The 24,266-nt window shown below is 39.7% G+C and overlaps 1 protein-coding gene across 9 annotated transcripts in view; it reads right to left on the bottom strand.

Moving 5' to 3' along the window:
• Nucleotides 1-24,266, bottom strand: part of LOC132829640 (neural cell adhesion molecule 1-like) — a 509,764-nt gene that overhangs the window by 130,166 nt on the left and 355,332 nt on the right. The gene's annotated exons all lie outside the window — the stretch shown is intronic.

Raw genomic sequence — 24,266 nt, 5'->3', positions numbered from 1 at the left:
ATCCAGAAAACAAAAGTACCTGTTCAAATATGTCAAACTCATCAGATCCCCACTGGGGTAAAAGGGAATCAATGTGACAAAACAAACATTTTAAAAAAGGTAAGAGCTCCAAAGGACATAGAAAGGTCAACCTAAGGCAAGAATAGCCTAACCCTTCAACATCTTGTCTGCTTAGGGTATGCAAAATATTCTGATGTTTGGTAACTTTATATGAATTGGTTGAGAGATGACTTAGCCCTGTCTATTACATGCTGCTTCTGCTGTTTGGTATGTAAATAGTCCTGTGCTGTAGCTTCACCAAGCTTTTCTGTATACTTGTTGCTGTTTCTTGTAAACCCTCTTGGGCTCTTCAATGATCCAGGATTGATCTCCAGGCTTGAGAATAGTGGCACAATGGGGGACAGGCCAAAACATGAGATTAAATACAATTTTGCGGCTGCTTGTAGCCCACAGTGCCTTATGGATGTACAGTTTTGAGTAGCTAGATCTGTTCAATGCCTGTCTCACTTAGACACATAGCATGTTGGAGGATATCCATGAGATTTCAATGTTCAGAAGTCATAGTGAAACTCCTTCCTGACTGTATGCCACTGTACCATCACCTCTGAGGTATCTATAAGCTGTTGTTGGGCAGGACATAACCAGCAAAGATGTTGATGGCTTCTGGGACACAGTCATGCTCATGGAATCATACTTTACTGAGAAGATAAGGCTGCTGCTTGACTAATTTTTGGGACAGCTCTTATGATTTTGACGCAATCCTTAGATGTTGCTAAGGATGGCATTTGAGGTTCATCAAGGCTGTGTTTTCTGTTGTCATTTAAAGTGCCTTGGTTGATGCCAGGTGCTCCACTAGTTTTCTTCCTTGTTCTTGAGGCGTTCTCACGGTTCTGATTGACTTGCTTGGCCTTTTCAGAAAGGTGTTAAGAGTCATCCATTTTGCTGTTGGTCTGAAGTCACATGTATACCAAACCAGGTAAGGATGACAGGTTTCCTTCCTTAAAGTGGACTGACTGATTATCAATTAGCTTGGCCACATTATGACACAGCATCTGTGGGCTTTAGGTTTTGGTGAGATGAAAACCTTAAGCTTCTGGCTCAGAAGTAAGGGCATGTGAACTCCCATCAGGATTCTAATTCCCCAGGGTTGGTGGGAAAGGAGGGAAAGTGAAAGAAAGAGCTGTATACACATTGTATTACCTGGCCTTGCTTTTGTTATGTCCTTTCAGAATATTTTGCCTCAGAGATAAGAGATGCCTTATAAAGCAAACATCAAGTTTATTTTCTGCTGGTTTGTAGACTTTCTTTGATTGACTTTGCTGGTGCCTGGACAGATCCTGTGCTCTGAATTGACAATGTAATGTAGCACCATGTGTCTTAGTCAGTAGAAAAAGAACTAGCTAGGACCCCAAATTACAATGCAGTCAGCTTTCTTTTCCTCTTAGCAAGGACTTCAAGTAACTGGATTTCCAGTTTGTAGGTTCATTCTCTTTTAATGACTATAATCTAGTGGGCTGTACAATATCACACAGCCCTCAGGATATTAGCATTTCACAGGAAAGAACCATGATGTGAGGTTAGGCTGAACACCATACTTCCCAAATGGTACTTTGTTCTGCCAGGCATAAACTTAAAAAGTGAAGATTTAGCACAAAGCCCTGACACTTACAAATACAAGTGACACTAGTTCTTTCAGCACTGATGAGTATTAGCAGGGCAGATAAGGAAGACTGTCAAAAAATACATAGGGTAATAATCTAGTTTCTCAAATTTAAAAAAAAATCAGTACTGGGACAGATTGATAGCAGCTATGAAAATAACTGATAGTGAGGACTATACTTACTCATTGTTAGTAATTCAAAAATCAATTAAAACACATTCAGTTGAACTGCTGTATTTATCCTGCATTAATTGTGTCAGAATAGTGGCCAAAATGGACTATCAAATTTTAATTCCCATCATCGGATTGCTCTATCCACGATCTTTGTGGACTAAAATATTTTTTTTTTAATGGCTGCAGTGGCTATCTGACCACAAACTAAGCCAAGCTTCATGAAATCCATTTGGAATAAACAGAGCTGTCTACACTGAAATTAGAACATTTACATAAAGGTATTAAAACGTAAATGAATCAACCTCAAGACATTCACATCTCCTGTGTAAATTCACATGGACAATTTCTTCACAGTCTGAAGATAAAAGGCTCACCTGTGAGTTAGCCATTTTGGAAAAATAAAATCAATGAAGGTGGACTCTGGAATACATACTGGATTATATTTCATATTGCCACTTTTGAGAAGAAACAAGGAACAATGATTTTTTGGTACAAGCTGAACTGTTTGCTTGTTTTATCATTTCAGGATATAGTGAATGCAGTGGTTAAAAACAAGGTGGGAAAACAACTGTTCACAGAATCATAAAGACATCAAGATATTTCATTGTAGTTGAGGATATGAATCAACATTAAAGAATTGTACTAAATCTAACACCAAAAGAACTCTCAGAAATTCTTGAACATATAACCTTTATTTTCCCTGTCTGTAGCAGACACCCTCCCTTTTAAGCTTATTAGTTGTGTGTTTATATTTGATGCTGCAGTTTTATTTCATTTTCCCCCATATAATTGTTTTTTTCACTCGAAAAAACTCAGTCATTGCCCTCTTTATTTCCTAGCAAATCACATTTTAAATTAAAAGTGACAGCTGCATGCAAATCAAGTGAAAGTCTCTGTTGTGACTAATCAAGAGGGATTTACGAAAGAGGAGAGCTTGATAACCCTACATGATCACAATAACTGGGTTAGCATCAATCAAGTAACTCCAAGCATTCAGTTTTACACTCCCATCCATAGTCCATTTGGAATGTCATCTAACAATGGCATCCTTGCTTTAGTGAACTCCAGTAGGTTAAGGAACTTGGTTAGTGTAAAAACTCACAGACTTAAATGGATGCGTGAACTGAGACTTTTCCACAGGAAACTTGCCACTTGCTGCAATCTCAGAAAGGTAAGGACAGCAATGCCAGTGGTTGTGGAGGGGCCTGGTAGGTTGAACTTCTCTGCATTTGGTTCTTTCCAGGCAGCATCTATTTCCAGCATCCCTCAGTGTGCCAATGCTTACTGTTGTATAAGGTGGGTCACTGATGCTCCCTTGTCAAAAGGGAGCCATCTACATTCAGTTTTCTTCTAGCCAGAGATACAAATGGATTATGTTGGTTTGCAGGCTCCCCATGGTGCAAGGTACTCCAGACCTCCTGACAGATCTCTCCTCCTATTCTGATTGCAGATTGCAAATAATTGGATCTCTCACTCCATAATGCACCTTGTTTTTTTTTAGGTCTCAGTCTCTTTCTACAGACTGCTGCAGTCTGTATTTACAATGCAGCTTTCTGTCAGGAGTGTTTGAGCTGGTATTAACTAGTTCAGGCCAGCTCTGAGCACTGCAGCCAGTGCAGGTCACCAGAGGTGGAGCCAACCGTGTTTAGCTCCACTGGGTGTCAGCCCCTCAATATTAGCCCCCTAATATCATGCCATGGACAACATAGTTAGCACTGGCTCGATGTTGGAATAATTTAAATGAACAGGCAGCATGAAGTTGGCATACTAACTATATCACTATCAACGGGAATGTGAATTATAATCGCAAATTATTTTTGAGTTACCAAATTTAGCCCCAGTCTTGTTTGCTCTCTAAGAATTCAGAAAACTTAGCACACCTGAATTACTTTAAGTTGGTGCTGTTATATTAAATGAAATAAAAAGGGTCAACTTTCCATTCATTCCAATTCTGCAAAGAAGCATTATTGATCACTAATATCTCAGACAATACTCAATATCATATTTCTGTCTTCACAATACCAACTCCCTGAAATACTTCAATTGTTCAACTAACATCATGAATGTTTCTAAGTATTGTTTCCAAGAATCAAATTAAGAACCAAAAGTAGAGACCTTTTAGCTTTGGTAAGAGTCACAATAGATTTCATGCAGCTCAATGGCACAATGGATTTGTAAATGTTCTAAAAGATACATTAAGAATTCATCGTTTTATATGTGCCAAGATTACTTCACCAGAGATGCATAGCAATTTAGCAGAACAACTAAATGAACTTCTAATCCTAAATGAACTTCAGGCAGATATGTTCATAATATGTCACTGACAATTTGCTTACTGTGCATGTAGGACAGTGAAACAAGGGATCAAAAGACATCCTGCTGAGTAACGGCTACTGTGAACAAGTACCTTCTCACTACTGCTCAAACATGGTCAATTATTGGTTCTGAAATTGCTCATTCTACCCTAGATTACCCTGGAAGGGTAATATATTGTGGGCGGCACGGTGGCACAGTGGTTAGCACTGCTGCCTCACAGCGCCAGAGACCCGGGTTCAATTCCTCACCTCAGGTGACTCTCTGTGTAGAGTTTGCATATTCTCCTCGTGTCTGCGTGGGTTTCCTCCGGGTGCTCCGGTTTCCTCCCACAGTCCAAAAATGTGCAGGATAGGTGAATTTGGCCATGCTAAATTGCCCGTAGTGTTAGGTGTAGGGGAATGGGTCTGGGTGGGTGCGCTTCGGCGGGTCAATGTGGACTTGTTGGGCCAAAGGGCCTGTTTCCACACTGTAGGTAATCTAATCTCAAAGTTTGAGCAACAGGTGAGGATAACTGCTTCATACTGCTATGCAGTCGCAACACAAATGTTTTTATGCCACAAACAGAATTCTGCCATCAAGCCAAAAATTATATTCTACCCATTACAGTAATGAGTAATGTGGTAAATAAAACTTCATGCCAGTATAATGCTAAATATATTTACAAGGAGAAATTGAGGACTGTACATATAAGCGTGAGTGTAGAGTGCAATACATAGATTCCTGTTCTTGTAGACATAAAGAATCTACACACACATATTTCTCATAGCAATGCTGCAATCAGTGAACAACTTGCTTGGTTTCAAATCTAAACAAAGTGTGGCAAGTTCACTGTCAGTCGTTAACTACTGCATTCTCTTTGGCAATGCATCCGGAATTCACTTGCCAACCAATCAGCATCCTCCTCGCATACAGTAAAAACATTGTTTTTTTCTCCCATTATTGGTATTCTTGAAAGTTGTCCTGATGAGTGCAAAACAGAAAGCTTTCAACAATAAACTACTGATGCTGAGATCTGAAATAAAAGCAGATAATTGCTGGAGAAACTCTGCAGGTCTGGCAACATCTTTGGACAGAAAGCAGAGTTAATGTTTCACGTCCATTCACTTTCAGATTTCTGAACATTAACTCTGTCTTCTATTCACAGATGCCGCTAGACCTGCTAAGTTTCTAGAGCAATTTTAGCTTTCAACAATACTCCAGTTTTGTGCACCTGAACAACACTAAGTAGGTCAATGTACTAACATTGAGATGCTGTACCAGAAAGACTGCAGACGAAAGGTTTGGATAAAATACTTTCCTTCATATATGGCTAAGCTTAAATTTATTCTTTGCTGATTTCACAGATGGAGTTTCCATCAATGCAATACCAAAACTATTTTGTACTTTTATCTGAAATACTTTCCTTTGTTCAATCAAGCTGAACTAATCTCACTGCTAAAGTTGAGAGGTCTGGGCACTTAAGTGAACAAAACAAACTGTAATACACAAGTAAGTGAGTGGAGTAAGCACTGATCAGTGCTCTGCAGATCACTTTTATTCTTACTTTCAGCTTTTCTTATGTCACATGAAGTCACCATACTGCTGGTTGTGAAACCTCAATGTCACTATCATTTTCAATTTGGCGGGTGGATTCACAGACAGATGTCCTTCTGTACCAAGCTTCTTCATTTATCTGGGGCTAGGTGGTAGCTTACTGGAATAAAATATCACAGAACTTAACAACTTGAGTGAAAATCTACATTAACAAGTTGCAGCTGAACATCTAAACCACTAGAGAAATGGAGCGTCGCTCCGAAAGCTAGTGTGCTTCCAATTAAACCTGTTGGACTTTAACCTGATGCTGTGTGATTTTTAACTAAAGAAATGTTTTGGCTATTGAATAGGCAAACTAATAATGTATAACAGAATTTACTAGAACTACAGAGTTGATGACTCTCCTCAGATTCAAAATAACATGGTACTTTCCCTATACTAATTCTCAACATAAAATCAACATTTAAACAGATGTTCCTTTATCTTCCTATTTGTATGTCACATGGTCCTGCTGACAATGCCCATTATCTCAATGGGCTTCAGTCTGACTGTTGTGTTTGTATTAAGCTGTAACTCCAAATTTCTTCAAAGATACCCAGAACAAAGAACATGACACTATATTTCTTATAATGACACTTCAATTCAGAGGAATCATAACAGCACTTGCCCGTATGAATAAGGCTGCTGAAGAGCCTGCAGAATGCTCTTCAATGATCAGACTGGAGCTCAAGTATTGTTCAGTTCCAAAAATTTTGAATGATCTGTTATATGAATACCAGTTGACGAACATGGACGGTAATCACTGTACACTTGACAATGCCTTCCTGAATGATGCATCATCTGTGTCTTTCGGTATGTACATATCCACTTTGGAATTCACAACAGATAAATGTAATCTAATGTATACTTTGGGAGAGGAAATTCTATAAAATTGACGATTGAAGATAATAGCTATTTCTGTTCACATTACAAAAACACATTTTTCAACGTGGCCTCATCAGGGCAATTCATAGCAATACCAATGTAAGGGGAAACCAAACTTTGTACTGTATGACAAAAGAGTCCTGATTGATTGACAATAAACTCTGCTTTGTAGACATCACGCAGAATGCACCAGTTAATAATGACTGACAGTGAACAGACAGATTTTGTTTAAACTTTAAACTTGGTGGGCTGATTCTTGTCAAGGCTGACATCTACTTTGTTGAGTTGAAACAGATTTTTATTTCCGCTGTGCATAGCTTCCAGTTACTGGACATAATCTGAAGCTCCAAGTCTTGATGTGTTCATCTGTGATAAACTGAATCTCAGGCTCTTATCTCAGGCTATTAGACATTGGCGTTGTTGCCTCTACTAGTGAAACAAGATTAAGGACCACAACTCTTGAAAATCACTGATTATGGATTTATATTCTGCAAACTGGAAGTAATGTTTATACCAAATTATATTGGTACAGAGCTTTTAATTCATAATTAAACCTGCCAACTACATGGTTAATGGCATGGGCAGGATGTGTGAGGAAAAAAATTATCCTTGGTGCTTTAGGTATCTGGGTACAGTACATCCAATTGGGTTTTAAATACCCTCAATTTAAATCTCAAGTGACAGGTTTTTAAATTAGATCACAGTAAGCTACAGAAGCAACTTGCAAGTGATGTCCGAAATATTTAACAATAAGAAATTAGCTCAGGAGAACAATGTAGTTCACTATGCAACCTAAGCAGATTGCACAATGTGCGCAGGTGACTCTTTCCACTTTGGAAGATGAGAGGATACCAGTACAACCCCTTGTCATGCTACTTATAATGTTTGTAGCAAGATCAAACTCTAATGGTGGAAGATGATGTTCCATTGTGAACAGTGATCGAAGTAATCCCCTACCCACATACTCATCAAAGATGAAATGAATTTGAGAATCTTAACTGATGCTGTCAGGAATTGGCTTTACTATCTCCACTAATGAAAACAAATCAGCTGGAGTACAAGGACTACACAGATCACTGAGCCCAGATTCAGATCCGTTACAGTTGATCAATTCCAATTATGAAGTGCCCTGTTAGTAAGCTGTGAAGTTACTGACCAGAAACTGGATATGGTTACCCGCTCAGTCTTGAAATTCTGGGAAATGTGATGGAGCTTTGTTCAGGTTATTTTCTTATTTGGACATTGTGCAGTACAACCTGATAGTGAGGTGCCTTCTAGACCACTGACAAGCTTGCTACATCATTTCAGAGGGAAGATAAGAGTTGCCCATATCTCTGCCAAACTGGAGTCACATATAGGTCAGACCTGAGAAGATGTGGGGTGGGGTGGGGGGTGAGGTATTTGTTTTCTTACAGATCATTAAAGTAGATAGTGGGTTTTCAATTAAAATTTGGACTGACACCTTCATTATTGCAGATGCTAGCTATTATTAAGATTTAAGCAACTAACAGATTTTAAATTCCGTATCTTATCGTGGGACTCAATCTCATTAGTGCAAACACCTGCAGTTGAAGATTGAAACCTATGAAGGTGTCTGGTTTCCAGACAGAAACATTGTGGAATAGGGACGGCACACTTTATCATTTGAACATAATAGCCGTGATTTGAATTCATCCTTAGACGTACTGGAGACTTTGCACTCTGGATAATCTGAATTCATCAGTGATACCAACTTCTAGCAATATTGGAAAAGATCTTCAAATTTAGTTCATCATCGATGCATATCAATTGCTTTGATCACGCAACAAATAATGCTTGTTTGTACACTACGCTACCATTTCCCCAAATCAGTCAATTTTCATGCGAAGGGTATTTTGCTTAGTTTTGGAAACTTCTAAATATTGAGAGAATATTGAGCAATTTCGGTTAACGTATGGAAGTAGATGAGTGAATGATGTGCAACTGCCAGAATTATCCAACTGTATTTAAGCAAACCACTGGGAAAACCAGCAGCTACCTAAAATTCAAGATTCTTGGCAAAATGAATGAACCTGCCAGCTATCCAGAACAGTTCATCAGTAACATAATGAATGAAGGCGGATGCAGCACTCTGATTAATGCTAGCAAAATCACCACTTGCATCTGGAATAACTCATAATCAGCAAACTGAACGTTGCAGTCAATTTCATACCCACGGGCAGAACATGTGGAAGCACTAATGGCCCCATCAGTCACAATCAAATTGGCTCACTACTATGATATCCCAGGTGAGCCTGAAGCATGCTACTGCAATACATCCTAAAAATTCAATCCTATCTGTTATCTCCTTCATCTGATGATAACAGGCCAGACTGTTTGCAGAGTCAGGTCGACTCCAAAAGGCCGTTGAAAATTGCGGACTGGTCTTGTTTGTGGGATGGCAGTCATCATTTCTGGATTCAGCAGTTTGCCTCACTGCAGTACAAGGGGGCAGGTAGCAAGTCCACCCTCCTGAAATGGCTAGTTCTACTAGAGGGGGAAATAGACACCCAATACCCCCCACTTCCCTGTAACTTTCATGTAGTTGGGTCAACTTTTCTTTAATGGCACCTCCGAGAGACTGGATGACATAGTGTGAATTTGGAAAGAGATTTAAAATGTCTTATCCATCCCACTGCACCTTCACATCTTCAATGCCTTCCATGCCCCCATACCATCTCTAAGTCTCCTCACCTAATATGAAAAAGCAACAAGCTGTATCATAACAATATTAAGACTCAAAGTGCACTTTTATAATATTAAAAAAATACATACTTTGAAAGCAACTGCTGCTCTCTAGATGGCATAATGGTGTCAATTATAGCATCAATGTAAAAAAAAACTTGACTTCATCTCACACTTCATCTTGCCCAAGTAAACATAACAGACATTAACAAGTTTAAAGAAAGCATAGTGCATTTAATCTCAAAAAGCTGTTAAATCAATCAAAGCAAATACTGCCTGTTGAGAAGACCCCTTTTGAGATGATCCTTCAGTGAGCCCTGGAGTTCAGCCAAGCTTTCATGATGAGACCATCTGTAGAAACAGATGTCCTGCCATCTATTTCTGTGGGTTTGGTTCACAGATAGAAAGCTTCAGCAACAGTATCTCATCTGGCACTTTAAAGCGTCTGACTCAACAGTGAGTTCAACAATTTCAGACCATAACTCTGGCACCAATTTTGTTTTTTTTTGATGCTTCATTTTATTCCCATGTTTTCTTCCTTGTTTTTGTTAGGTATTTGGACGGCTGATATTCAGCCTCTTGCACGTGAAATGGGCACATCTTTTGTTTCTTCACATCATCTAATACTCTTTAGCTTTTGTACCATGAAACATTTTGTTATTTAATTTCTCCTTTCCTCTACCCACTCTAACACTGTTTATTTTTCTTTCTCCCTGCTTTCATTTGCTGAAATCCAGTTTCATGTCTATCTTTCCTCAGTTCTGATGAAAGGTCTTAAGCATGAACTATATTTCCCCATCAATGCTGCCTGGCCTGTCAAGTATATCCAACAGATGTTACACTTTTATGTCATTTCATTTATCTTCCCATGTTAGGAATACATAATGCCAACATTCAGAAAATAACTCTCTAACATCCTTTGGCTTCATAACTTTGTTGCCATCTGATGAAATGCATAAGGGATATACTACTTATGTCTGACTTTTTATGTTTTGTAAACTTGATGGTTTTTAAAGCCCCATCAAAAGTTGGACAGGAACAATTTCACACAGCTTGTTGCTTGGCCATATGAGAATTGCTGAAAAAAAAAGTCAGTTAGTTGAAGCTTTTCATTTGGGAGAGTTTGCAAGAATACAATCTTAAGGAAAAAAATGCACTTTTCCACTTAAATGCACTTGGCTCCATAGTAGGTTTTTTCTGGTACAGTTCCACCGATTTTCAGCTGTTAGCTATCTATCTCAAATTAAATGAATATCAAGAAAATTTGCAGTGAATTTGCTACCAATGTTGTATTGCTTGAATATAATTGAATAAACCTTTTTGAATAGTCCAAGTTATCAACGCAAAGACTGAACTCAGCAAAGTCTTATACTTTTTCCAAGTGAATGATTTTTTATCAATGTGATCCGTTACTGTTGCTCACTTTTAAGATAGCTTTTTTCAAACCCTCTCTGACACTTTTCATTTCCCTTGAATGTCTCTTTAATAAATCATCACTTCTATTCAATGTCAGTAAGTATTTCAAATGATGCTCTTATCAATATAATTTGCTTTTTGCATCAGTGCTTCCAGCACAGAGTTCTAACCCATGTCAGTGATATTGACATCTACCTTGTATGTCTACACAGAAATACCTACATTAGGATGACATTGTCAAAGTTGGCCAATCCCTTAATTCTATTCCTTTCTGAATAGAACTAACCACCTTTGTAGGCAGAACTGGATACTGCAGATGCTGGACATTAGAGTCAAGATTAGAGTGATGCTGGAAAAGCACAGCAGGTTCGGCAGCATCCAAGGATCAGGAAATGGACATATGGGAAAAAAGTCCGAAGTTTCTGATTCCTAATGAAGGGCTTTTGCCCAAAATGTCGATTTTTCTGCTCCTTGGAGGCTGCCTGACCTGCTGTGCTTTTCCGAACCACCTTTGCGTCCATGCATAATGTGAAAATTTTTGAGACCACAGTTGAAATAGCTGAGGCAAGATTTGGAGAAGGATGGAGGAAAATATGCATCACACTGAACTAAAAGATCACTTTCCATCAAATAAATTTTCAAACAAACATCACATGGCTCACTGAACAGCATAAATAAAGAACACTAAGCAATGTCATTGACAAAAATAACTTGCCTTATATTTCTGCTAAACATCTTACTGTTAATCAATTTTTAAAAAAGTAAATTTTATTGTCATGTCATCCTATGTAATACCTTTATTTAAACAAAACGTTCTGCATAGTTTGAAACCTCAGTTTACAAGGTCACATTTGCATTTTTCTGTAACAGATCAAACCCCCACCCCAGACCGACACACACACACATAGACAGACCAAGACCCACATGCACACATATATTTTGTGGGGTGAATTTGTATTGCAGAGTTACATTGCACTTTGCTCAAAAACAGCATACATTCATGTAGAACTCTGAGCTCAAAAACTGCAGGAATTTATGTAAAACTCTGTTATCTCACTTACTAGATTAGAATCAATCTAAACATCAGGTCATAGACAGAGAACACAGGGGGCTAACACCTTCAACATATTGTCTAGCTATCACCATTGTTAGCAGCTAACCCGAGAATGCAACTTTAAAAAGAAGGGTTTTGTGATTTACACATGAAAGAAATGAAACTATCACTGTATTCTAACAGATGAAAGGCTTAACAGACAATCAATTTTTCAATGTATAATTTCAGTTACATCACATTGCAAATTTTTGCTATAAATCCTGTGTTACGATCGAGCCCTCCACAATCACCTGATGAAGGAGCGTCGCTCCGAAAGCTAGTGTGCTTCCAATTAAACCTGTTGGACTATAACCTGATGTTGTGTGATTTTTAACTTTGTACACCCCAGTCCAACACCGGCATCTCCAAATCATGGTAAGAGGGAGACATTCATAGTTGCTATTTGTTAATTCAGCCAATTAAGTAGTAAATTCAATTAAATTATGAACATACATCTACTCCAGTAGTTCAAATTCTTATATTAACGGTTCTATGGATAGACATTTATTTCAATCTGTTTAATGCCTTTTTCTTTTCAATACATGAACATATTTCATTTCCTTGTTTAAATAGTAAAAATGCAATGCAACATTAAACATTAAATACATTACATCTTGCAATATATACAAATTGATATATATATTGTTTGTACTGCAATAGACCAATTCAGTGTTCTGATGGGCAACTTAGAAATGTACGGTGCTGCATTTTTAAATGGAAGCTATTTTCTGTCCGAAATTTCATATCAATCTCCACATGAATAAGAAAATCAAACATTACTCACAGGAATACACATTGCAATACACTATAAAATAATTCCCTGTAACAGCAGGAGTTGCAGAGTCAGACGAGCAGACAATGAGTTATCAAATTATAATCCACATCAGAATGGTTAGTAATGCATTGACATTGAAGGAAGGACAAATCTGGATTTTAAAAAAATCACCACATAACCAATGTAATGAGTTAAAATTCAAAAGCAGGTAAGTACGATATAATAAGCCCCAGAGTTCATAACATACACAAAACATGAGCTTATCATACATATTTATGTTACCTCGAATGATGCTCAAATTCAAAATGCTAGCAATTCTTATCATCCTGCAAATTAAAACCACTACTAACTCTCTTCTTTACCACCCCCCCCTCTACCCCACCCCACAATGTCCCATTACATTTGTATCTTTATGGTAAGGTTGAAGGAATGAAGAAAGCCAATATGACCCTTGCTATAACCATCGATGTATTTATGTCTTTTTAAGCAACAGTTCAGTATTATTTGCCAAAATATGTACAGAATAAGTAAAAGATGGCATTCAAGGAATGCAGTAAACACAGAAACACTTCAACAAGGAAGAGGAGAAGGTCGGTCAGTCTTTCAAGTCTGCTCTGCCATTCAGTATGATCATGACTGATCCTCTAATCCAATGCCACATTCCCACTTTCTTCTCATACCGACTGATGCCTTTAAAAGTGAAAGAATTATCTCTCTCATTCTTGTATTGTGTCAGAGACTTGGCCTCCACATCCTTCCGTGGTAGACAATTCAGCAAGTTCATTACTCTTCGAGTGAGTATACTTTTCCTCATCTCAGTCCTGAATGGCCAATACCCTGAGACTGTGTCCTTTGGTTCCAGACTCCACAACCAAGGTAAATATTTTCACTGCATCTAGTCTGTCTGGCACTGTTAGGACTTCGTATCTTTCAATCAGATGCCCTCTTATCCTTCTAAACTCTTGTGAATACAGGCCTAGTCAAATCAATCTCTTCTTCATCTCTGGTATTAACCTAGTGGACTGTTGCTGCACTCTCCATACCACAAGTATACCCTCTCTTATGTAGGAAAGCCAAAACTGCATGCAATACTCCGTGTCTGGTCTCACCAAGGCCCTATATAACTGCTAGGATAAAGTGAGGTCTGCAGATGCTGGAGATCAGAGCTGAAAATGTGTTGCTAGAAAAGCGCAGCAGGTCAGGCAGCATCCAAGGAACAGGAAATTCGATGTTTCGGGCATAAGCCCTTCATCAGGAAGGGCTTATGCCTGAAACGTCGAATTTCCTGTTCCTTGGATGCTGCCTGACCTGCTGCGCTTTTCTAGCAACACATTTTCAGCCCTATATAACTGCTGTAAAACATCCTTGCTTTGAACTCAAGTCCTCATGCATTGAAGGCCATATATCATTTGCCCTCCTCACTGCTTGTTGCAACTCCTATCTACTTTCATTGACTGGTATACGAGGACAGCCATATCCCTTTCTACATCCATCCTTCACAAAATATTATTACTTCAAGAATACTGTTCCTGTTTTTTACTCTGAAGCATACAATTTCACATTTAGCCACAATGCACTGCATCTGCCATGTGTTTGTCCACTCACTCAACATGGCTATATTGCCTTGAAGCCTGTTACATCTGCCTCAACTCTCAAACCTGCCCAGTCAACCTTAGCAAACCTGAAAATGTTGCATTCAGTTTCCTCAGCCAGGTAATTTTGAATATCATGAAGAGCTAGGGCCCAAACATGGATCCTTTTGAAACACTAATAGTCACTGCTATCTCTCTCTCAGAAAAAGATCAATTTTTCTCATTTCCTATTTATTGATTAATAGTTGAGCCATGCCAATATACCATACGCTATCCCATGTACCTTAAATTTGCTCATTAACATCTTATGCAGGACCCAAATGAAAGCCTTCTGAAAATCCAAATACATCATATTCACTGGTACTCCCTTTTCTACGCTAATAGTTGCATCTTCAAAAAACTCCAGTAGATCTGTTAAGCATGATGAGCCCTTCATAAAACATGTAATTTCACAAAGGTCAAGCTGTTGATAGCGTGAAGTTTGTTGAAGCAGTAAATTTGAATACATTCTACTAATACCTGACTAACTTATTCCCAAAAATTAAGCTGCAGTAGGTAAAAATATTACAGTGTTAAATGATTCGTGCTGTTACCACAAGAAAACTGCCCAAATTGCCTTCACACTTGACACTCCAAATATCAGCTCAATGCATTTTAAGGCAGTGTAACAAACTGCGGTAGCAAGAAATCATATAATAGAATGATAGCATTCCTTGATAATGATTAGTACATGTTTCCGTAACCTTGGACACATCACTACAGAGGATGCTGCATAGGCCCTACATCTATGAATGTTAGAAAACAGATCAGTGATCCAATTACTCTCCCTCGCTCTCAGACATCCACCATATAATAGCTATTTATATAGAAAACTTGACACAATCCTAAGAACACTATCTGGATTGTCCTTAAAGCTGGCAAGAGATGCATACTACCCAGGAGACTCTGAATTACTTATCTAACTTGATCTTTAAAAATACCTTGCAAATTTGCTTAGTATATTATCTTATCATATCAATACCACTGAAGAGTGATGATATATCATTTTTACATAATACGGCATAACTTGCAGGAAATAATGCTAAACAAACTAGTAATCTGACAGAATAAAACTATTAGTAAATTGTGTCTTATATGGTTGGCTAATGATTTACAAACCATGCTTTTATTGTATATAGTAAATAAACACACCTTTCATATACATGTGACACCACAAAGCTGAGACAGCTAAAGTAAATTGGTCTGAATTAATTTTGCTAATCTAAATGATTTGCATGTGCGTTTAAAAAGTAATCAATTGCAAACATTTAAAGTGAAAAGCTTCAAAATTAAATCAGAATGGTCTTTGGTTTAATAAACATATAAACCCATCAGAAATAGATCACATGATTTCAATATCCTCTAAAATTATATATGAGGCATCAAAGCATTGGCCTCTCTCAGTTTCTTTTAGATGTGAACATGCACCTGAAATCTTAAACTTTCAACTTTGTACACGCTCTCCATTAATAATCACTTCTCCATGATAGTATATATCAAAAGGGTTAGTTTGGTTAAATTTTAGTGACTATTTTATAAATTGGCTCTCTGTGCTAGTGCTTGTTAAGAGTTAGAGAGTTTGGCTACAGATAAGTAGCCATACCTTTCGAGTCACGGGTCGTGTCCATGAAGCCTGGAGAAAACAAACATGAGACACAAATACTTTAGATATGTTAGTAATGAACATGCACAGCCAGCTTACATTTAAAGATGCTTTGTGCAGGTAACAATATCCAGAAGGGATACGCAAATACAGTGGAATCTTATTACTTTAAAAAAGGTGACAACTCCTCACCATAAAGTTTTTTCCCCATTAAGATCAGTAAAGATGCCCAAACCTTGGAAGATAAATAGCGTGTGCAAAAACCACGCTTAGCAGTGGAAGTTTATTTAACATAGGAAATTCAGATGTTTTTCTAAATAGGTTTATAGGATTTTACAACTTTTTTTTAAAGTGAGAAACTAAGCTGCTTCTATAACTGTTATATTTGTCTGATATGAACTTCATTTCTTAACGTCTTTGTAATGGATGATCATGTGGATGGTCATGTGACTTGGGAGCAGCACCATTAGGAAAAACCATGTGGACCTGTCAAGAAATGGATTGACATTAGTGGATAACAGAGACTTTACTGATATTTCTTTCCGGATATGCTGGGAATATTGGGAATGCATTAATGGGTTTCCGCAATCAATGAAATATTGTTTATTTCCAGGCGTATCACAGCCACCTTCTGAGGAATGGGATTGGGTGAACATAGTTCTAGGATCATGGGTACTAGAGATACCATTCTGAAAAGGCAGAGGTTTGTGATTTTCTTTTTAAATAACACATTTATACACTTTCAGTGTCCAAACTTAATGTGGAGTAAAGTTGGAGATCTAATGAGCCAATCACACCGTACTTCCTACCGAAATCGCAGCATTCTGTGAATCGTGGGAATTTGTAAGGTTTAGATTTTCTAAGTTGCAGTATTTGCCATTGATTTTTTGGCTTCCTGATTTGCATATGATTTACACATGATGCAAAATGCATTTTGAAAAAAAAACAAGAGTCAGCTAGAAGCCAAAAGATCCACAAAGTATTCTGCTGTCCATCATCATCAAAAAAGGCAAAGAAAATATTGCTGCTAACATGTTAACCTAGTGTTATGCTCTGGGTGAAGGTGCTGTGATAACTCCACCATTTTTGTCCCATTGGGATCAGCAGAAGAGTTAAAAGCAGACTAGGTGGAACCTTGCTCATGGTCAGAATTTCAAATTGGTTGGGCTCATTTAAATGACACCATACAGATGATTGTGGATGAGCAAATTGAATCACACATGGCCTGCCAAACTAAAGCTTGAATCTTTTCTATCTGGAACAACAGGATTAAAATAGCTGTGTTCCACCAGCTTTAATTTCAATACTGCTGGCAGATAATCTGCTTCCACCCACTCTAGAGAAGGCCAGATGAGATACTTCCACTGGGCTAACTCATGGAACATAATAAACAAGCTATTTAAATCGTTGCAATCTCAGCATTTTGAAAAAAAAATGGGAAAAGCAATTCTTAATGGACTAATACCTAGCAACTCCCCCATGTGCCCATCAAAATAGCAGATGAAGACTGTTACCTTTTATGGCAATACAGCCAAGTGTCACTTGCCAATGCATAAATAAGGGTGGGTAATGTTCATTAAAGTGGAGGTGATGCAAGTTAGACAGGGTGTATAATAGGTAGCTAACCCCAGGCAGCCAGGTAGCCATTCCAACTCCAAATGAAAAATATCCTTGTCCCCACAGATTATCTGAATTTGGAAACTCAATCCCTTCATGAGGAACATTTACTGTTAAAATGTATGTGAAGTAAAAAAATGCTGTACTGTAGATGCTCACCGCACTGGAATGGTGCAGAGCCTCTCCCTGCTGAAGTGTACAATTCCCATTAAGTGTTTCTATCACTGTGGTATATCAGGATGAAGATTCAAAAGCTGATAAAACAGTTGGTGTTTTTAGAAAAACTGGCAGCATTTGATACAATTTAGCAGGTTGTGGAAATATCACAGGAATGGGGAGCATTGAAATAAGCCACTTGTGAATGAGCAATTCCGTTAGTGGCAATGAAACAATATATCAGCCGATCACCATACAGCCAGAATAATGAGTCTTTAATGCTTCTCAAGCAGCTAACCAGCCAGGCAAACACTATAAATGTCAAAAAAGAACTTTGTTCATCAAACTGTTGGATCCCTGTGTAGCAAATCCCAATTGGCCCACAAAGCTCTGCTTATGTTGATCCTGAAAAGTAACAGCCCAGATATTTCTACTCCAGAAAGGACAGAGGAATCATGGCTTTGACACTGACGGGAGACTTGGCAACCAAGCTTTATGTACTTAATTATATTTTAATTTTGAAGCTGCCTCATTAACCATTAGCAAACTGTCTTCCATTTGAACTGAAGTTCGTGATAGGTTTAGGAAGTAAGTACTTGGACAAGCACCTGAGATATTGTGACTACAGGCTAAGTGCCTACTGCGTGAAAATAGGATTGGCATAGGTAGTTGTATATACTTAGTAGTACAGACTCAATGGACTGAAGGGCCTTTCCTGTACTCGATGATTCCATGCAAATTAAGAGACAACAGCACGTTGCTTGAAAAGTTATTCAATTTTTGTGATCCGGGTTAATGATTCCAAGTCATATGAAAACTAAAGAAAGGAACAGGAATAGATCATATTGCTCCTCAAACATGTTCTGCCATTTAGTATGATCACAGCTGAACACATGTATTAACTCCATTCTGAAGGAGGGGCACTGGACCCAAAATGTTAACTTTGCTTTCTCTCCACAGATGCTGCCAGACCTGCTGAGTTTTCCCAACAATTTCTGTCTTTGAGTCTGATTTCCAGAGCTGATTTTTTTTTGTTTGTTTAGTGTTTAACTCCACTTTCCTGTGCTTTTTTTTTCAGAAACCTTGACGTAATGAGCAAAACCCTAATAATCCCAATCTTGAATACACTCAAGTACAGAGCATGCACACACTTGACTGTAATCTGAGACTACGGCTTCTGGTTCTAAGTCTGCCCTGGGCTGAAAACCCAACTCTTGGCATCAAGCCTTTTTAATGAAACCACCACTCATTCTAAACTCCAGAGGATATAGGGCCATTCCACTCTCTTTTCTTCAGAAAACACTATCACGATACCTGCCAAACATGGACCATCTGTTTTGACTTTCATCATCAGATTTTAAGATGTCAGACTTATGGACTGAAATTATTTAAAATGGGAAAAACACCAGCTTAAAACTTTTTAGTGATCAACTGACCATAGGCTGAGCTAGGCTCTGGAAAACCAATGTGGGATAAACAACATTGACTGACCTGAAATCAAGACTTTTCCTCGATATGGATTGAAGCTAGTCAGGCCTGAAGAAACTCACATTTCCTATTTTAGACGTATATCTGTACCATCAGTTTCACATATTGGAGACAAATGGACTTGCCAATAATGATCTAGTTCAGAAACAATAAGTCCAAACAAGCAAATACATGAGTTAGATGTTTTTTCAACTGCTTTGGCAGAGTGGAGGAGATAGATTTTTAATAGAACTGAAAGAATTGTCTTTGTGTCGAATCTTGCTCAGGAAAGACTGAACAACTACTGTCAAAACAAACTGGAGAAACATCCAAACGTAGACAACTCAAGAACAATAGTGGCAATGTCTTTAGCTACTGATCAAGGATACCACTATCCAATCACCATCTCAGGTCAACATCTTATACCTTCGGGACACCCAAATGACTTTGAACTGCATGTTCTAGTACCTTCTCATTTGTGTTGGGTACTATTTTGTGCTTATGTCTGTGTGCATTTGATGTTTTGTCTTCATTAATTTTCCTCAGAGTTTGCGAGTAATAAAATTCCTTTTCCTTATTATTCATGGTGTGCTACTTAACTACATTTTAATTAGAATGAGGTATAGCTGCACACAGAAAAGATCATTAAACTCTAATTGCAGTCAACTGCGGAGGCTGAAAAACATGAGCAAATTCACCTTTTCTCACCTCATTGTAACAACTGTCATCCAAGAATCAATCAAGTACCCCTTCACTGCACGTCCTTTAAAGGCAATCTTCTTTTTTTTTATTCTTCTTCAAATGTGTTACATACGTGTCACTCGAGGTGCTACAGTATTCACCAAACCCTGTACAATTGCAGCTAGGCTCCTATACTTGGATACTTCAACTCTCTTGCAACAAAAACTAATGTACTGTGACATTCTAACAGCTTGCGGTATTTGCATGTTAACCTTCCGTGATTTGTGTGTTTGTATGTTAGCTCGTGATGTCTGTGCTGGAATATCTAAATCCTAACATTTAATAAGTTTGCACCAGTTACAAAAATTACTCAACCATCCTTCTTAACTAAATGGATAGTTTCACAATCACCCCCACCCTTCTGCATATGATAACTACCTGCTTAATTACTGAACTGGGCAACTATGTTTGCAAGTCCTTTACAATCCCCTCACAGTTTACTTTGCCACCTCGCTCTGTATCATCAACAAACCTACACTCAGTTCCTTTTAAGTCAGACATTGACACATTTTATATGTAGTTGAGACTTCATGTTTGATTATTAGAATGCCCCAAAATCTTAAACTTTAACCCTCTCTAAAATAAAGTTGCATACAGTGAATATCAGGTATCAAAGTGCTAAAATACTAAGCAGCCGAGCAGAGAGGGAGACTTAATTCACAAGTCTCAACTTTTTCACCCATTTTAAAAAGAACATTTTCTCAGCTATCCACTTAACCAAAGAAGTCCACCCCCGATTCTCGATTGAGTTCAGTAAAATTTATTGGCACCACTAACTGGTTTGTAGCTGTGTCTGAATTGTACAATCAGTATTACTTTTGTATTTAAAAATTAAAAGATCTCTGATTGACAAATTGAATTAAACTTTAATCCTCAACCTTGAGGTTTGAAACCCAATTATACAAAGGATTCCTTGAGAAAATCTTATCAGCAGATTCAGTGATGCTGAAGAAGATAATTCCATAAGACATAGGAGTGGAAGCAAGGCCATTCAGCCCATCAAGCCTACTCCACCATTCAATCATGGCTGATGGGCATTTCCACACCACTTACCTGCACTCTCCCCACATCCCTTAATTCCTTGCAAGATCAAGAATTTATCAATCTTTGCCTTTAAGACATTTAACGTTCCAGCCTCCACTGCACTCCATGGCAATGAATTCCACTCTCTAGGTGAAGAAACAATTCCTCATTTCTGTTTTAAATTGACTCCCTCTAATTCTAAGGCTGTGCGGTCCTAGTATCCTCGCCTGACGGAAACAAATTCCCAGGGTCTACCCTTTCTAAGCCATGCATTATCTTGTAAGTTTCTATTAGATCTCCCATCAACCTTCTAAATCTAATGAATATAATCCCAGGATTCTCAGCCGTTCATCGTATGTTAGGCCTACCATTCCAGGGATCATCTATGTGAATCTCCAGTGGACACGCTCCAATGCCAGCATGTCCTTTCTAAGGTGTGGGGCCTAAAACTGGACATAGTATTCTAAATGGGGTCTAACCAGAACTTTACAAAGTCTCAGTAGCACATCGCTGCTTTTACATTCCAATCCTCTTGAGATAAATAACAATATTACATTTGCTTTCTTAATCATGGACTCAACCTGAAAGTCAACCTTTAGAGAATCCTGGGCTAGCACTCCCAGAACTCTTTGTATTTTGGCTTTCTGAATTTTCTCACCATTTAGAAAATAGCCCATGCCTGTACTCTTTTTTCCAAAGTGCAAGACCTCACAATTTTCACATTGAATTTCATCAGCCATTTCTTGGACCACTCTCCTAAACTGTCTAAATTTTTCTGCAGCCTCCCCACCTTCTCAGTGCTGCCTGTCTGTCCACCAAACTTCGTATCATCAACGAACTTCGCCAAAATGCCCCCAGTCCCTTCATCCAGATCATTACTATATAAAGTGAACAGCTGCAGCCCCAACACTGAACCCTGTGGGACACCACTTGTCACTGGCTGCCATTCCGACAAAGAATCTTTTATCCTAACTCTCTGCCTTCTGTCAGACAGCCAATCCTCAATCCATGCCAGTGGCTCACCTTGAACACCATGGGCCTCAGCAGCCTCCCATGAGCCTTATCAAAGGCCTTTTGTAAGTCTAGATAAATAACATCACTGGGATTCTCTGGTTTAACCTGCTTGTTACCTCTTCATGACCTCCCCTTACAAAATCCAGGCTGATTTGTTCCAATCCGACCCCGCACTTCCAAGAATTTAGAAATCTCAGCCTTAACGTTGGATTTTAGAGTTTTACCTACAACTGGGGTTAGGCTAATCGGCCTATAATTTTCCATCTTTTGTCTTGATCCCTTCTAAACAAGGAGGTTATCACAGCAATTTTCGAATCATCTGGGATTTTCCCTGACTCCAGTGATTTTTGAAAGATTACAACCACTGCCTCTGTTATTTCTTCAGCCACCTCCCTCAGAGCTCTAGGGATGTAGCCCATCGGGGCCAAGAGATTTATCAAGATGGTGGACATAAAACTCTGCCAGCCACTAAAACATTGCTATTTTGGTGAGTGAGGTCTGGATTTAAAATGTTTGCCATAAATGCCATCTAAGTCATCAAGTTGGAAAAAGTATACACAGGGGTTATAACATACAGTGGAAACTCGATTATCCGAATGTGATGGGCAGGCACTATTTCGTTCAGATAATCAATAATTTGGAAAATCGATTAATTGCCTTTCCTCTGGGGCTTGGAGCTTTAAAGTATGCTTCCTATTCAGGAGACGGCAGCAGTACACAGCGCACGAGACCCTGACCCCAACGTGGTCCAAACCCGCTCCCCAACCCCGCCTCTCAACCCCATCCAAATCCGCCCCCCAACCCCATCCAAACCCACCACTCGCCCCCCCCAACACCATTCAAACCCAACCCCCAAACCCCCAAATCCATCTAACCCCATTCCCCAACACCATCCAAACCCGCCTCCCAACAACGTCCAAACCCACCCCACAAACCTGTCCAAACCCGCCCCCTAAACCCCAAACCCGTCTAACCCCATCCCCCAACCCCGTCCAAACCTGTCCCCAACACAGCCCAAACCCACCCCCCCAAACTCGTCTAACCTTGCCCCCAACCCAGTCCATATCTGCTCCCAACCCGTCCAAACCCGCGCCCCCCCAACCCCGTCCAAACCCGCCCTCGGAACCCTGTCCAAACCCGCCCCCAACCCCATCCAACACCGCCCTCCCAACCCTGTCCTGCCCCGCCCTCCCAACCCCGTCCAAACCTGACCCCAATTCCGTCCAAACCCGCCCGCCCAATCCCGTCCAAACCCACCCCACAACCCCTTACCCACAACCCTGTCCAAACCCACCCCTGCCCCTAACCCTGTCCAAACCCGGCCCTGCCCCTAACCCTGTCCAAACCCGCCCCCAACCCCCTCCAAACCTGCTCCCCCAACCCCATCCAAACCCACCCCACAACCCCATCCAAAACCCCCCCAACCCCGTCCAAACCCGGTCCACAACCCGGTCCAAAACCCCCCAACCCTGTCTAAACCAGCCTCCCAACCCCGTCCAAACCCGCTCCCCGAACCCCATCTAAACCCACCCCACACAACCCCGTCCAAAACTCCCCCACCCTGTCCAAACCAGCCTCCCAACCCCGTCCAAACCCGCCCACAACCCCCGACCCCCAACCCTGTCCAAACCAGCCCCTGCCCTTAGCCCTGTCCAAACCTTTCCCCCAACACAGTCCAACCCCGCTCCCCAACCCCGTCCAACACCGCTCCCCAGCACAAAGCGCATGAGCTCGCGCCACCACATCATCCCCCCCCCACCCGACCCCTCTCCGGGGCATCCGGACCGCACACCAACAAGAAGACTACTGCTACTGCTGCTGTCTTTGTGGGGTAAGTCTCCAAATAGCGCACACACACACACACACACACAACGTTTTACTGCAAATTTTTGACAGATGAAGGGCTTATGCCCGAAACGTTGAATTTCCTGTTCCTTGGATGCTGCCTGACCTGCTGCGCTTTTCCAGCAACACATTTTCAGGTTCCATGTTTGCCCTATACAGGACAATGTAGGAGAGATTATGTGGGGAAGGGGTGTTTAGAGTACACCCCTGTGTAGAACTCCAGGGAAAGTGTGGGGTGAGACAGAGGGTGGGAGGTCAGTCATTTGGAGACGGTGCCTGTTTAATCACTGTAAACAAACTATGCAATCACTGCTGGAAACATGTCTTTGATGTAATGTTTCTATCGGGACCTCAAGAACTCCTATGGATAATCAGATTTTCGGATAACTGGTATTTAGATAATCAAGTTTCCTCTGTATATTGTTAAATATATAATAATAAAGATTTATGCAGCTTATCATGTAAGAATGGCCACTTGTTCTTTTTTAATACATTTCACCTTGGAGTGGATTGCGGCAGTGGGAAGTGATTGACATGGAAAATTGGGCTGGGTGTTCGCAGTCGCTGGATCTACT

Source organism: Hemiscyllium ocellatum, chromosome 29 (assembly GCF_020745735.1).
Source record: "Hemiscyllium ocellatum isolate sHemOce1 chromosome 29, sHemOce1.pat.X.cur, whole genome shotgun sequence".
Classification (NCBI taxonomy): Eukaryota; Metazoa; Chordata; class Chondrichthyes; order Orectolobiformes; family Hemiscylliidae; genus Hemiscyllium; species Hemiscyllium ocellatum.
The sequence above is the reverse complement of the archived record's forward strand: the minus strand, read 5'-3'. Positions and strand labels throughout refer to the sequence as shown.